Genomic DNA, 11768 nt, shown 5'->3' on the forward strand with positions numbered 1-11768 from the left:
ACTAAATTAAAGGGTCACAGCGTTAGGAAAGTCGATAGCCGCTATCTTAGCCATTGAGCCGTCTCTCCGGTCTGAGGATGAGCACATTTATTGGCAGTGTTTTTCCCTTTGTACCAAATAAGACTTGGGTTTCATTCCTAAAGAATCAGGAAGAATCAGGAATTGGACCCGCCTGCCTCATGTGGGTCCTCTCGGATGGCCTGAAAGCCGCCAGGCAGAGCCAACCTGCCTCTACATCGAACAAAGATGTGATGGAGAGGTGGGAAAACGGGAGACCCGAGCAGAATGTGTGTTACGGAGAGAAGTGGAATCGGAGACGACAGGCGTGACTCAGTACTGAGGTCAATGGTGGGACAGGTCTGTGCCCAGCGGGGTTGGCAGGGCGGTGTGCAGAAGTCTGGAGTCTACAGAGACGCAGACTCGGCCCCCAAACACACCTCCAGCCCATGGGGCTGCCCTGGAGCTGGGCAATGATGGAGGCCCGAGATAAAGGAATGGTTTGCTTTTCTGGATTGGACCTCCTCAAAGAATCACTGTGGTCCATAATGCCACTGAGGGCCATGTGTGTCAGTGGTCCTAATGCAAGTGGGGGCCGGGTTGATGTGCACACCTGATGTCATTCGGATGCCATTGACCTATGCCTCAGCCTGGAGCCATGTTGATATCCATACTGCTGCCAGGGGCTATATTGATATGAGTGTCCTATGCTGCCACCTGAAGCCCAGGTGGTATCCGAGTCCATGCTCCTGCTGAGGGCCATTGTAAGGATTCAGGCATTATGCTGGCCTGCCCCTGTCACCTGGCTTAATGCACTCAGGCAGTGCCCTGGTCAGCCCAGGGTCCCATGAGTACTAGTCAGCAGGCAGGTGTAAAGGACCCTTTAAAAGTCAGACCCCTGCCCACTTACTCTCTCTTTTGCTCTCTCCTGCTTTCGGTTGGCCACCAGCTACTCCTCTCTCTCTCTCTCTCTCTCTCTCTCTCTCTCTCTCTCTCTCTCTCTCCCCTTCTCTCCTCTTGTTTCCGGTGTCTCTATGTCTCTTCCCTTCCCCCTCACTCCCCTTTCTAAACAAACTCCTCATTTAAGCTCTATCTGCCTGGTGTGTTATTCCCTCCGCCTCGGTCACCCTCACCTGCTATGGGACCTGCTATGCTCTCCCACGTGGTTCCTTACCTTGGGACCCCACTCATTCGGGACCCCCCTTTCTCCAGCTTTTATTCTTATAACTGTAACTAAAGAACAACAGCCATGTCTGGGTCCAAAGTCCTGCTGCAGCCGGGGTCTGTCTTGGCATCCTTGGCTCATGTTAACCACCAAAGGCCACGCAGATGTCCATGATCTACGCAGCAGTCTGAAGCCGTGTGGGTGGGGCCATATTGATGTGAGTGGCCTGCACTGGCACCTGAGGCCATGTTGATGTCTGTCTGTGGTCCGGACTGCCTTGTCTGGGCCTACGGCTCTATTTTAACTGGGGACCATGTTCGTGGTCTATGCTGTCACCAAAAACCACATGGGAGCCCATGACCCTTGCTCCCATTGACGGTAAAGAACCAGGAAGCAGACACACAATTGAGGAAGAGGGACACGGAAGTCTTTGGTGACAGTCCCTACCCCCACCCCAACCCCCACCCAAAAAAAAAAAAAAAAAGTAACAGCCTAAGCAGAAAGCCATCAAAGAGAACTCTTAAAAGTGTAATAAGGAAGCGGGGTGTTGGTGGCACAGGCCTTTAATCCCAGCAGAGACAGAGACAGGAGGATCTCTGTGGGTTTGAAATCAGCCTGGTCTACAGAGTGAGTTCCAGGACAGGCTCCAAAGCCACACAGAGAAACCCTGTGTACGCGCCCGCCAGCTCAGTCACTAGTACCTCAGTCAGCAGATATTGCAGCCCTGCTTTTCGGTTTCTGTTTAAAACAGTGAGGTCAGATGGAAGCAGGGAACACTTCCCGATCCCTGGAGATGGACCAGGGACAACATAGATGAGGCTGGCTTCACATGGGTCACCCTGTTCACCGGCTCTGCAAGCGCCACAACTCCAAGCTGTGCCTCCTTCTACCATACACATGGCTCAACTGCCAGAACGAGCTCGCCACCTAGTGGACACTCTGGGCTATGGCTGACATCATGCAAATAGAAGATGGGGTGGGGGGGAGACAATGGCCTGAGGACTGTGGACTCAAGCACCTTAAGGTGGGGGGGGGGGAGAACGGGAGGGAGAGAGGGAACTGGGATCGACATGTAAAATAATAAAAAAATAATAATTTAAAAAAATGGTGCATCAGACGGCACCCAGATTGAGATGGGAAGGGAAGGGGCTGGAGTGATTTTAGTAATAAACAATGTCCCCAGTACTTACTTATATGAAATAGAATCAGCGGTTGGAGAGATGGCTCAATGGTAAAGATAACTTGTTGCTCTTACAGAGAACCCTGGTTCAGCTCCCCGAAAACATCCACAGCTCCATTCCTAGAGGATGTGAGGTCCTCTTCTGGCCATTTCCAGCAGGGCATATATCTGGTTCACAGACACACACGCAAGCAAAACATTCATACACGTAAAGCCAAAATAAATCCTCGAAAAGCAATTAGTGACGTCTACTGAATTAAAATCCCGTCGTCATCACTTAGGCTAGGCATCAGCTTCGAGAATGAACAAAATGTGTACATGCATGCACATATGTGTAAAAGAAATTAATAAATAAATAAAATGTAATGTAATTTTTTTCAGCCAGGCATGACCGAGCCTACCTTTAATCTCAGCAGTCAGGAGTCAGGGATAAGTGGATCTCTGTGAATTCCAAGCCAGCCTGAGTTCCACAATGAGATTGTCTCAAAAGAAAAAAAAATTAAAAGAAAACATTGGGTGGGCTGGAGAGATGGCTGAAAATCTCTCCCCACAAAAAGAAAGAAAAACACTTAAAATGTAAAATCAATCAACTAAAAAGATGTGAAGTGTGTATGTAAATATTTCTTCACAACCAAATGGGACACAGAGTCATCCCAACTCCTACCACCAGAGGGCACACCAGGCTTAGTTAGGGCTCCATTGCGTGTGAATTTGGCTCCAGCAAACTCCTTGACATGGGTTCAAAATAATGAGGACTCCTAAAGTGAGCCATTATGAAATGGAGAAGTTGGGCATGGTGGCCCACTCTCAGCCCTTGAGGTTCCAAGATAGGAGGATAAGGAGTTGAAGGTCACGGGTCCTTAAATGAAAATCCCAATGCCAGGAACAGGATACCTCCCTAGGTATCCTGGAAGTCTTGGGGCCTCTAAAAGCTCCCAAAATGATAGAGAACTGTCATTGATCTTAGCCACCCATGAGAAATAGAGAGTAAGACCCTGAAAAGACATAAGACACAGAGAAATCTAGCTAAACATGATCTGGAATTTTCCTTCCTGCTGGCTAGGGTTCATAGTTCTGGAAGGTACCATAGAGGCTGCTAAGGGGGGAAAGACCTCATCCAGCTGTGGGCCCTGCCTGCTACAATACCAGCCCACAAAGGCAAGGTATGCTCAGTGGTGTAGTAGCACCACAATGTCCCGGATGTGACCAATTGCTTTCTGGTTGGATCTGAGGCCCAATCCACGCGTGGGGTTTCATGCCTGGTACTGTAAACCTGGCCAAAAATCTAAAGCTCAGGGGGTCATGGGCTCTACGGCGGAATCTACTGATGGTTTCCTAGATAAACATGTAGCCAAACTGCCTTCTAAATATTTCTGTTTACATCCACAGACTAATGCAGCTCTCATCCTTGGCCAGGTGAGTTCTTCTGAAAGCAGGGAACTCATGAAGCAGAGACTTATAAATGCCCACAGCTGAGAATAGGTGGTGTGTGTGTGTGTGTGTGTGTGTGTGTGTGTGTGTGTGTGTATGTGTGTGTGTGTTTAACCCTAAACAAGACATCTCTGTCACCTCTCCTCCAACATCAAAGATAAGGGCATGATGGAAAGGCTGCATGGACCAGATGGTACGGAAGAGAGCCCCAAAGTGTTTTCTTCTGGATATGACATGGACATTATAATCATGAACACACAGCAACCGTGGCTACAATCACAGGACCTGCCCCACACACCCCCCTCAAAAAAAAAAAAAAAAGACATGAAAGTAGGAAGGGGGCTAGCTGGGAAAGCGACAGGAGTCAGCAAGAGCAGGAAGGGATAAGAAACGTTAAAAGGGTGCCAGGTGGCAGTAGCGCACACCTTTAATCCCAGGTAGGGGCTGGCGGATCTCTGAGAGTTTGAGGCCAGCCTGTTCTACAGAGTGAGTTCCAGACAGCCAGGGCTGTTACGCAGAGAAATCTTGTCTTGAAAAGTTAAAAGGAAGTGCATTTGACTACAAAGCATTATATGCAATTATGGAACCATTTAAAAATTAAATTCCTATAATCAAATATGGCAAACCCCTCAATATCAGAGCAATTTATCATCACCTATCCCATGGCTGCTGGAAACTGTCAGGGTACACTGGGGAGAAGAGTATGGCAACCATCTTACTGGTGTTATGCTTTGCCCTTGGAGGTCAGTGGTTAAAAAAGAAAGAAACAGCTGGGCGGTGGTGGCGCACGCCTTTAATCCCAGCACTCGGGAGGCAGAGGCAGATGGATCTCTGTGAGTTCGAGGCCAGCCTGGTCTACAGAGCGAGAGTGACAGGACAGGCTCGAAAGCCACAGAGAAACCCTGTCTCTAAAAACTCTGAGAACACCTCAGCGTGCCCCCCACATACCCCCCCCCCCGCGCCACATACCTATGAGTTCTATTTTGAGGGTCCTCACTCTCTACTTTGAGTTCTTACCTTCAGTCAGCTCAGAGCTCCTCGATGATAACTGCTTTATCAACTTCTTTTTTATTATTGGGAAATATAATACACACATAGGGTAGATGCTCTGCAGACCAGATTGTAAGAAAAGAACAATGGAGTTCAGACTCAGTGGTGGAGCCCCTGCCTAGAATCCCCCAGTGAGTCCCTAAGTATGTGGTGGGGCCCTAAGTATGTGGATTTCTAGAGGAAAACCATTTTTTATTAGTGTGTGTGTGTGTGTGTGTGTGTGTGTGTGTGTGTGCGTGCGCGCCAAAGGACAACTTTCTGGAGTTGGTTCTCTCCTTTCATGATGTGGGTCCTGGGGAATTGAACGCTGGTCATCATCAGGCTTAATAGCTTCTAACTGGGAGGAAGAGCACTCTAAAATGAGCGTGCAGCACGTGCAAAGGTCCTGAGATGGAGCTTGCCCAATCACTCAAAAGCAGCAAAGCCATTTCTGCCGCAGTGTGGAGTGTGCCCAGGCCTGCGTGCGGAAGGCACACTGCACCCGCACCCTTGTCTGTTACTGCCCCACCCCCTCTCCAGCCTGCACAGGAACGTCCTTCCTTACCCTGCTGTACCGCCTTCCACCTGTCCGCGGTCACTGCGCACGTCCCTCTCGTCGTTTCTCTGTTCCCTTTACAAGTGGGTGTGATGGAGCTAAAGCATATTTACTTGACGGAAGCTTAATTATTCATCCGCGGGAACCTGCACAGGGAGTTAAGAGAGGCCATGGGGTCAGGGTGGAGTGGAAAGGGGTGGACAAGGAAGGAGGGGGCGGGTCCAGAGCGGGTTCCACACAGTGGCGTGTATATGGCAGCTCAAGGGGTTTTGGAACACGGGTGGAGAGGAGTTAAGTGTGGAGAGGAGAGGTGGGGGCTTGGGACATTAAGAAAAGGACAGGGGGAAAGAAGATGGGGGGCGGTTTGGAAAGGGTGGGGAGTGGAGGGGCCCGACTGTGGGTGGTAGTGGAGGGACAGACAGAGGTGGGAGCTGGGACGCAGAGAATTGTGAATCGGACGGTTCAAAGATTGGAGGGAAATCACGCCCGGCGGGCTCCGGACTGCAAGGAAGTCTGAGGCAGGGGCGTGGCTGGGGGTGTGCATTACACAGGGTTCCCCCACCCCCTTGGAGTTCCAAGTCTTCTCCTTTAGTCCCTCCTCCTCCTTGGGAGTAACAAGCCCACCTTCCAATCAGAGCCGCGGGCTGGGCAAGGAGTAGCCAATGGCGTGGCAGGGGCGGAGCTGGGGAGGGGGCTCACTCGACCAGGGGAGGGGGCGCGGGGCACCGAGGGCTCAGGAACTGCGAAGGGCGAGCCATGGCGTTGGGGCTGCAGCGCATGAGGTACAGGGCTTCGGGGATAGGATGATGGGGGCTGGGGGCTCTCCTTGACGGGGGTGTGGGGGAACCCCTCATGTGTGGGGTGTGGCTCAAGTGGAGGATACTCTGGGGTGCGCGATTGGGGACACATCCCCGACGCACCTTCGACCCTAGAGGGTTGCAGGGGATCTGGGATTTACCCCTAGAGCTCCAGCTGTCCCGCCCCCTCCCCAAGAACAGCTCTGGGGTTGTGAGCTGCGATTTCCCGATACACCGGGTTCAGTCCTCCTTCTGGCTGGGAGTGAAACTCCAAGTTCCTATGGATTGGAGGCGGTTGTGTTTGATCAGTGGCCTCTTCCGAGAGAGGCTTTCCCCCAAGCCCCTGAACTGAGTCTTTCTTGGCTGTCAGACTCTAGTGATCTTAAAAAGGGATCCCCAAATTGAGGTTTCCCCAACATAGGGAGCCCTGGAAGTCCTCACTCCTGACTTCCAGAAGAGAGATTACCTTTATCCTACCCATCCTAACCATCTCCCAAGCTTCAGGCTGCCTCAGAAATGACCGGGAAGAATGTCTCCATTAGAGTCTGTGCGGGACCCAACCAAGGTCCTCCTTTATCCTTTCAAAATTAAAAAAAGAAAGAAAGGAAGGAAGAAAGAAAGAAAGGAAGGAAGGAAGAAAGAAAGAAAGGAAGAAAGTAGATGGGATGATGGCTGGGGAGGAGAGGTCACGCCTGTAAACCCAGCATTTGGGAAACCGGGAAAATGATGATTTCAAAGCCAGCCTGGCCTACATGGCAAGTTCCAGACCAGCTTTGGTCTACACATAGAGAGATTTTATCTTGAAAGAAAGGAAGAAAGAAGGAAGGAAGGAAGAACTTAAAAAAAAAAAGTAGGGTCACCCTTTTTTAATACCAACGGAAAAAGCCGGACCTACTTCCCAAAGCCTGGTTCTGTGTCTCATTCATCTGCCCCCACCCAGTCTGTACTTGAGGGAGAAGGGCCCCACCCAAACCCTATTTGAGGGACATCCTTCAGAGGGACATCCTTCAGAGAGATGCCCTGGCTGAGCAAGCAAGGGATGCGGCGCCTTCCTGTGGCCCGGTACAGCAGGGCCATCCTGGGAATAGCTGGATTCTGTGTTCACCTTGCAACAGGTGCAAAGGCCCTGGGACCATAGCCAGGTCACCACGGGAGACCCCAGAAAACCACCCTAGACCCTTGGCATTCCCTGTCGCCATAGCCCCTCCTCTCCGGCTCTCTAGGTCTGATTGGTTTTGTCTACACCCCACTTTACCCCCACCTCAACTCACCCAGCTCCCCACTCCTGTTCTCCAGTCCTATTCTAATCTCCGGCTTTGAGCCCACCAGGGAACTCCATCCCCACCTCTTCTAGGCCAGCCCTGGCACAGCCCGTAAGAGCGTCCCCTTATGGTTGCGTGAGGAGCCTCTCTTAACAAAACTAGGGTGGCCCCCCTCTGCACCCAAGGCCAGCCCTTTCCTGTGGTGTCATCCCGTGCCACACTCCCACTAGTAACTCGCACCCGCCTCCTGGCTGTGCTCCGGGCTTCCGCTGCGCCCCCGGGATGTCACTTGGCATCCGAGGGGGCTTGGGTAATGGTAAGTGGTTCCCTTCCAGCCATTTGCCCCCTTCTTTCTTCTAGCTTTCGGCTTCCAGCCATCTAACCCTTCGTGGGAGCATTCTTGGGAAATCCATAATGACAGCATTGCCATCATGTACCCACCTGAAAGCAGGGATCCCCATAAAGACAGGACTGGTGACTGGCACCCCACAGGATAACCACATGACCATACTTGAGAGCAAGTTAGGTCAAAGTCAGAGAGGCTCCGCGCTGACCCCTACCCCAAGTCCTTTCTCTGACCCAAACCTTGCGGCCTGGCCTCTCAGGTAACCTCCAAGCAGCATGAAAAGGGGGTCTCTGCCCAGATATAAAGCTAAGCCCCCCCATACCGAGCTGAGAGTCAGAAGGCCAGAGTGTGAGAAAGAGGCTCTCCTCATCTCCTAAGCCTTTCAGGATGGGGAAAGGGACAGGGTCTTTTCTCTCTTGGCTAAGGGGCCCTGGGCCCCAAGTCTCTCTTCCCAGGCCTCACCCTGGGCCTCTTGGCCACACCCTCTGTTCTCAGCTAGAACACCGAGTAAGGGTGGCAAAGTTCCAGGCGCACGTCCCAGGCTGGGCACACTGCCAAGGGGTTGGACCAGAGCTGGGCCAGCCAAGGAGATCTGCAGCAGCTCTGGTATGGGGGAAGAAGACTTAGGCCACCAGGCAAAAAGGAGCAGGCAGGGGTCCCATGGCTGTGGGCACACCCTCCTGAAGAATCAACATTTTAGAACACAGGCCCTAAAGTCAGGGTCCAAATCCCCCAAGGAGTGGGATCTTGGCCCAGGGATTTCCTTCCCTGGGCGCTCACTTCAAGTCTTGGATAATGGGGGTCAAATCTCTCCCAGTGAGGAAACATGTGTCCCTCCTCCCGTACCCCCCCCATACCCAAGGAGGTGCCAGAAGTCAACAGACCTGACTTTCCAAGGGATTATTATGTTATGTGGCCTCCGGCAACTTTATCACCTCTCTGAGGTGGCTTCCTTAAGCGGGAAGGTAATAATGGGTGCAGGGGGGAGGGGTGCTTAACTGAGAAGCAGCTAAACAGGGCAGACAGGACTGGGGATGAGTCCACACAGGCCAGGGGTATCATTGCTCTGAACCCCAGACTCTGAGACAGGCTGATCTCGAACTCCCTATATCCAGGGGTGAGCATGAACTCCTGATCCTTCTGGGCCCACCTCCCTAGTGCTGGAGTTGCAAGCTGGTGCCACCACACCCTGTTTATGTAGTACTTCGAGCAAATGCCTCACCCACTGAGCTACATACATCTCAGGCCCTATTTCTACCTTTAAAAAAAAAAATAATGACATTTATTTATTTCCATATCTGTGTGGATGGGGGAGGGGTTTCGTGCTTGTCTTTGGGAGTGTGGAGGTCAGAGGACACCTTGGCCTTCCACCAGGTGGGTTCAGGGCCCTGTTTCTGCCTTTTTAAAAGGGAGATTGTCACTTCTGCATGTGACAGTCCTAAGTCTGCATTGGGGGAGGGGAGAGTCTCTGGTTTCTGAGTGTGCAACACACCATCACTGTTACTCTATTCCTTTAAAGCGTTTGTGTCAAAGCTGGGCATGTACTTACACACTCATGATCACACACACAAATGCTTGCATGCATGACTAATTGCACATGTGTAATTGCACACTCGGAGGCCCATAGGTTACTCCAGGGTACAAAAGCCTCGTAAACTAGAGCCTTTCATTACTAACACTAGCCAATTGCCGAGCCTTGCTTCCTAAGCTTCTGACATATATTAACTCATTTAATCTTCCAGCCACGGGAGGAATCCATCATGTTCACACAGTCCTATGACCGTAGCACCCAGGGAAGAGGCTACAGCAGGGCGATCTTAAGAGTCAGACCTGTCTGAGCCACACAATCAAAAAAACCACCTTTTGCGGAGGTGGGGGGCTCTTTACTGTCCCCAGGGAGGTTAAGCAACCTGCCCAAAGTCGCACAGCTAAAGAGCAAGGGCGATCATGGTGTCAGAACTGGAACCCTGACCCAGAAGAGGCAATCCTCACTGTTTCACAGTAAGGCCAGAGAGTCAGCGGGAGGCCCATACTTCCCGTCAGAACATCCGGAGAACAGGCTGAGAGGGGAAGGAGGGTCCCTCTACAGCCACCAGCTGGCTCCTGCTATGGAGGAAGAAACCCTGCCACCCTAGCCACGCAGAGTAGGATTACAGAGCTCAGCTGCCTGGGAGGTGGGGCGCCGGTCCCACCCCCACCTCACTCCCCTTCCCTCTGCCGGCTCCCTCTGTCCCAGGGCCCCCAGCTCAGTGAGGCCCGCCCACCCCCACCCTCTGGGCAGGAAGACAAACAGGGCTGGAACAGTACAGTACAGGACGGAATGTCCTCTGGGCAGGCAGGACTGAGGCCCCTGCCCCCACCAGCCAAGAGGGAGTTCATGGGGGCGGGCGCCCCCTCGGCTCCTCCAGTACTAAGCCAGCCTGCCCCCTTCAGGGCCTCACACAGCCTTGCACTAATGGCTTCCCCAGCCCAGCCCAGCCCACCCCCCACCCCACCCCCGCACCCAGACTGGAGCATTTTTGTAGCCCTCCCACCCCTAGAAGTGGCCTCTGCTCTCTGAATTGATGACTATTAGGAAAGGGCAGTCGGCTCCCTGGGATGGGGGCAGTCCTCACACGGAGTTAGTTAGAGAAAAGCTTAGGTACCTCATTGACTGGGCTCAGCCAGGTACTGGTTGTGTGATCTCTCGGGTAAAGAACTTCACCCTCCAGAGCCTCAATTTCCTCTTTGCAAAGTGGGTTTTAAATTCGCCCCCTCCCCTGTCCAGGCCAGACATAGTGGCATGCCTATACATTTATAATCCCAGCACTCAAGAGGCGGAGGCAAGATCAGACACTCAGGGTCATCCTTGGCTTGGGCTACATAGGACCCCGTCTCAAATAACAATAAATGGGTGCAGTGGCGCACACCTTTAGTCTCAGCTCTAGGAAGGCAGAGGCAGGCAGATCTCTGTGAGTTCGAGGCCAGCCTGGTTTACAGAGTGAGTTCCAGAACAGCCAGAGCTGTTGCCAAATAAATAAATTAGCCGCCGCCGCCACCCGGGCAATATACCTCTTTTTAAAAGGAGAAAAGAAAATACTCAAAAAGAGACACAGAAATCAAGTGTGGAGGCACAAACCTATAATCCCAGCTCTTGGTTGGTAGAGGCACAAGGAAGGATCAGGTGTTCAAGGCCAGCCTGACCTACATAGGGACACCCTGTCAAATAGACTATGGTGTCAGATAAAGTTTGAGGTTTCATTTGGTTGTTTGCTTGTGTGTTGTTGAGACAGGGTCCCACTATGTAGCTCTGACTGGCCTGGACATGTAGATTAGGCTGTCCTGGAATTCAGAGATCTGCCTCCCAAGTGCTGGGATTAAAGGCTTGCACCACTATGCCCCGGGGTTTTAAATGGGTTTGGCACTTGGTAGGGAAAATGACCTAATAGTGGAAATGGATAATTGATAGATATTAATATTACTGGTGAAAGCTCTCTCTATTTCTCTCTCCTCTCTCTCTCTCTCTCACTCTCTCTCACACACACACACACACACACACACACACACACACACACACACACGGCAGGCATTTGAAGTGTATTAAAGGGCAGAGATGCTGGACAGAAAATACAGGGATTGGTTTGCTGCGTCACCCTTAGTGGGGCCCTGCCCCTCTTAAGGCCCCTTTGGTGTGTCGTTAGGCTCTGAGATATCTCTGTGAGATTCAGCTTGTCTAAGGAGGGAAAGGAGCCTGGAAGGGTGCCGGTTCTCCGCGCTCCTTTCGCCTTTGGACTCAGCTCTACCACCCCTCCCATCGGGAGGCCTCCCTTTCCCCCAGGCGGCTTCTCTAGCTCGGGGAAATGAGCTGCAGATAAGTCCTGGAAAGGACGGGAGGCTTCAGGCTCACATCCTGAGGGGTTAGCCTGAAGCAAAGCCCTTCAGGGAGGGCCACATGGGCTGGGACCAAGACAGGAGAAATCTGGGGCTTCAAAGGGAGAAGCGGCCGGGATCCAGCGATGTCGCCGG

Source organism: Phodopus roborovskii, unplaced genomic scaffold (assembly GCF_943737965.1).
Source record: "Phodopus roborovskii unplaced genomic scaffold, PHOROB, whole genome shotgun sequence".
In the NCBI taxonomy this organism is placed as follows: Eukaryota; Metazoa; Chordata; class Mammalia; order Rodentia; family Cricetidae; genus Phodopus; species Phodopus roborovskii.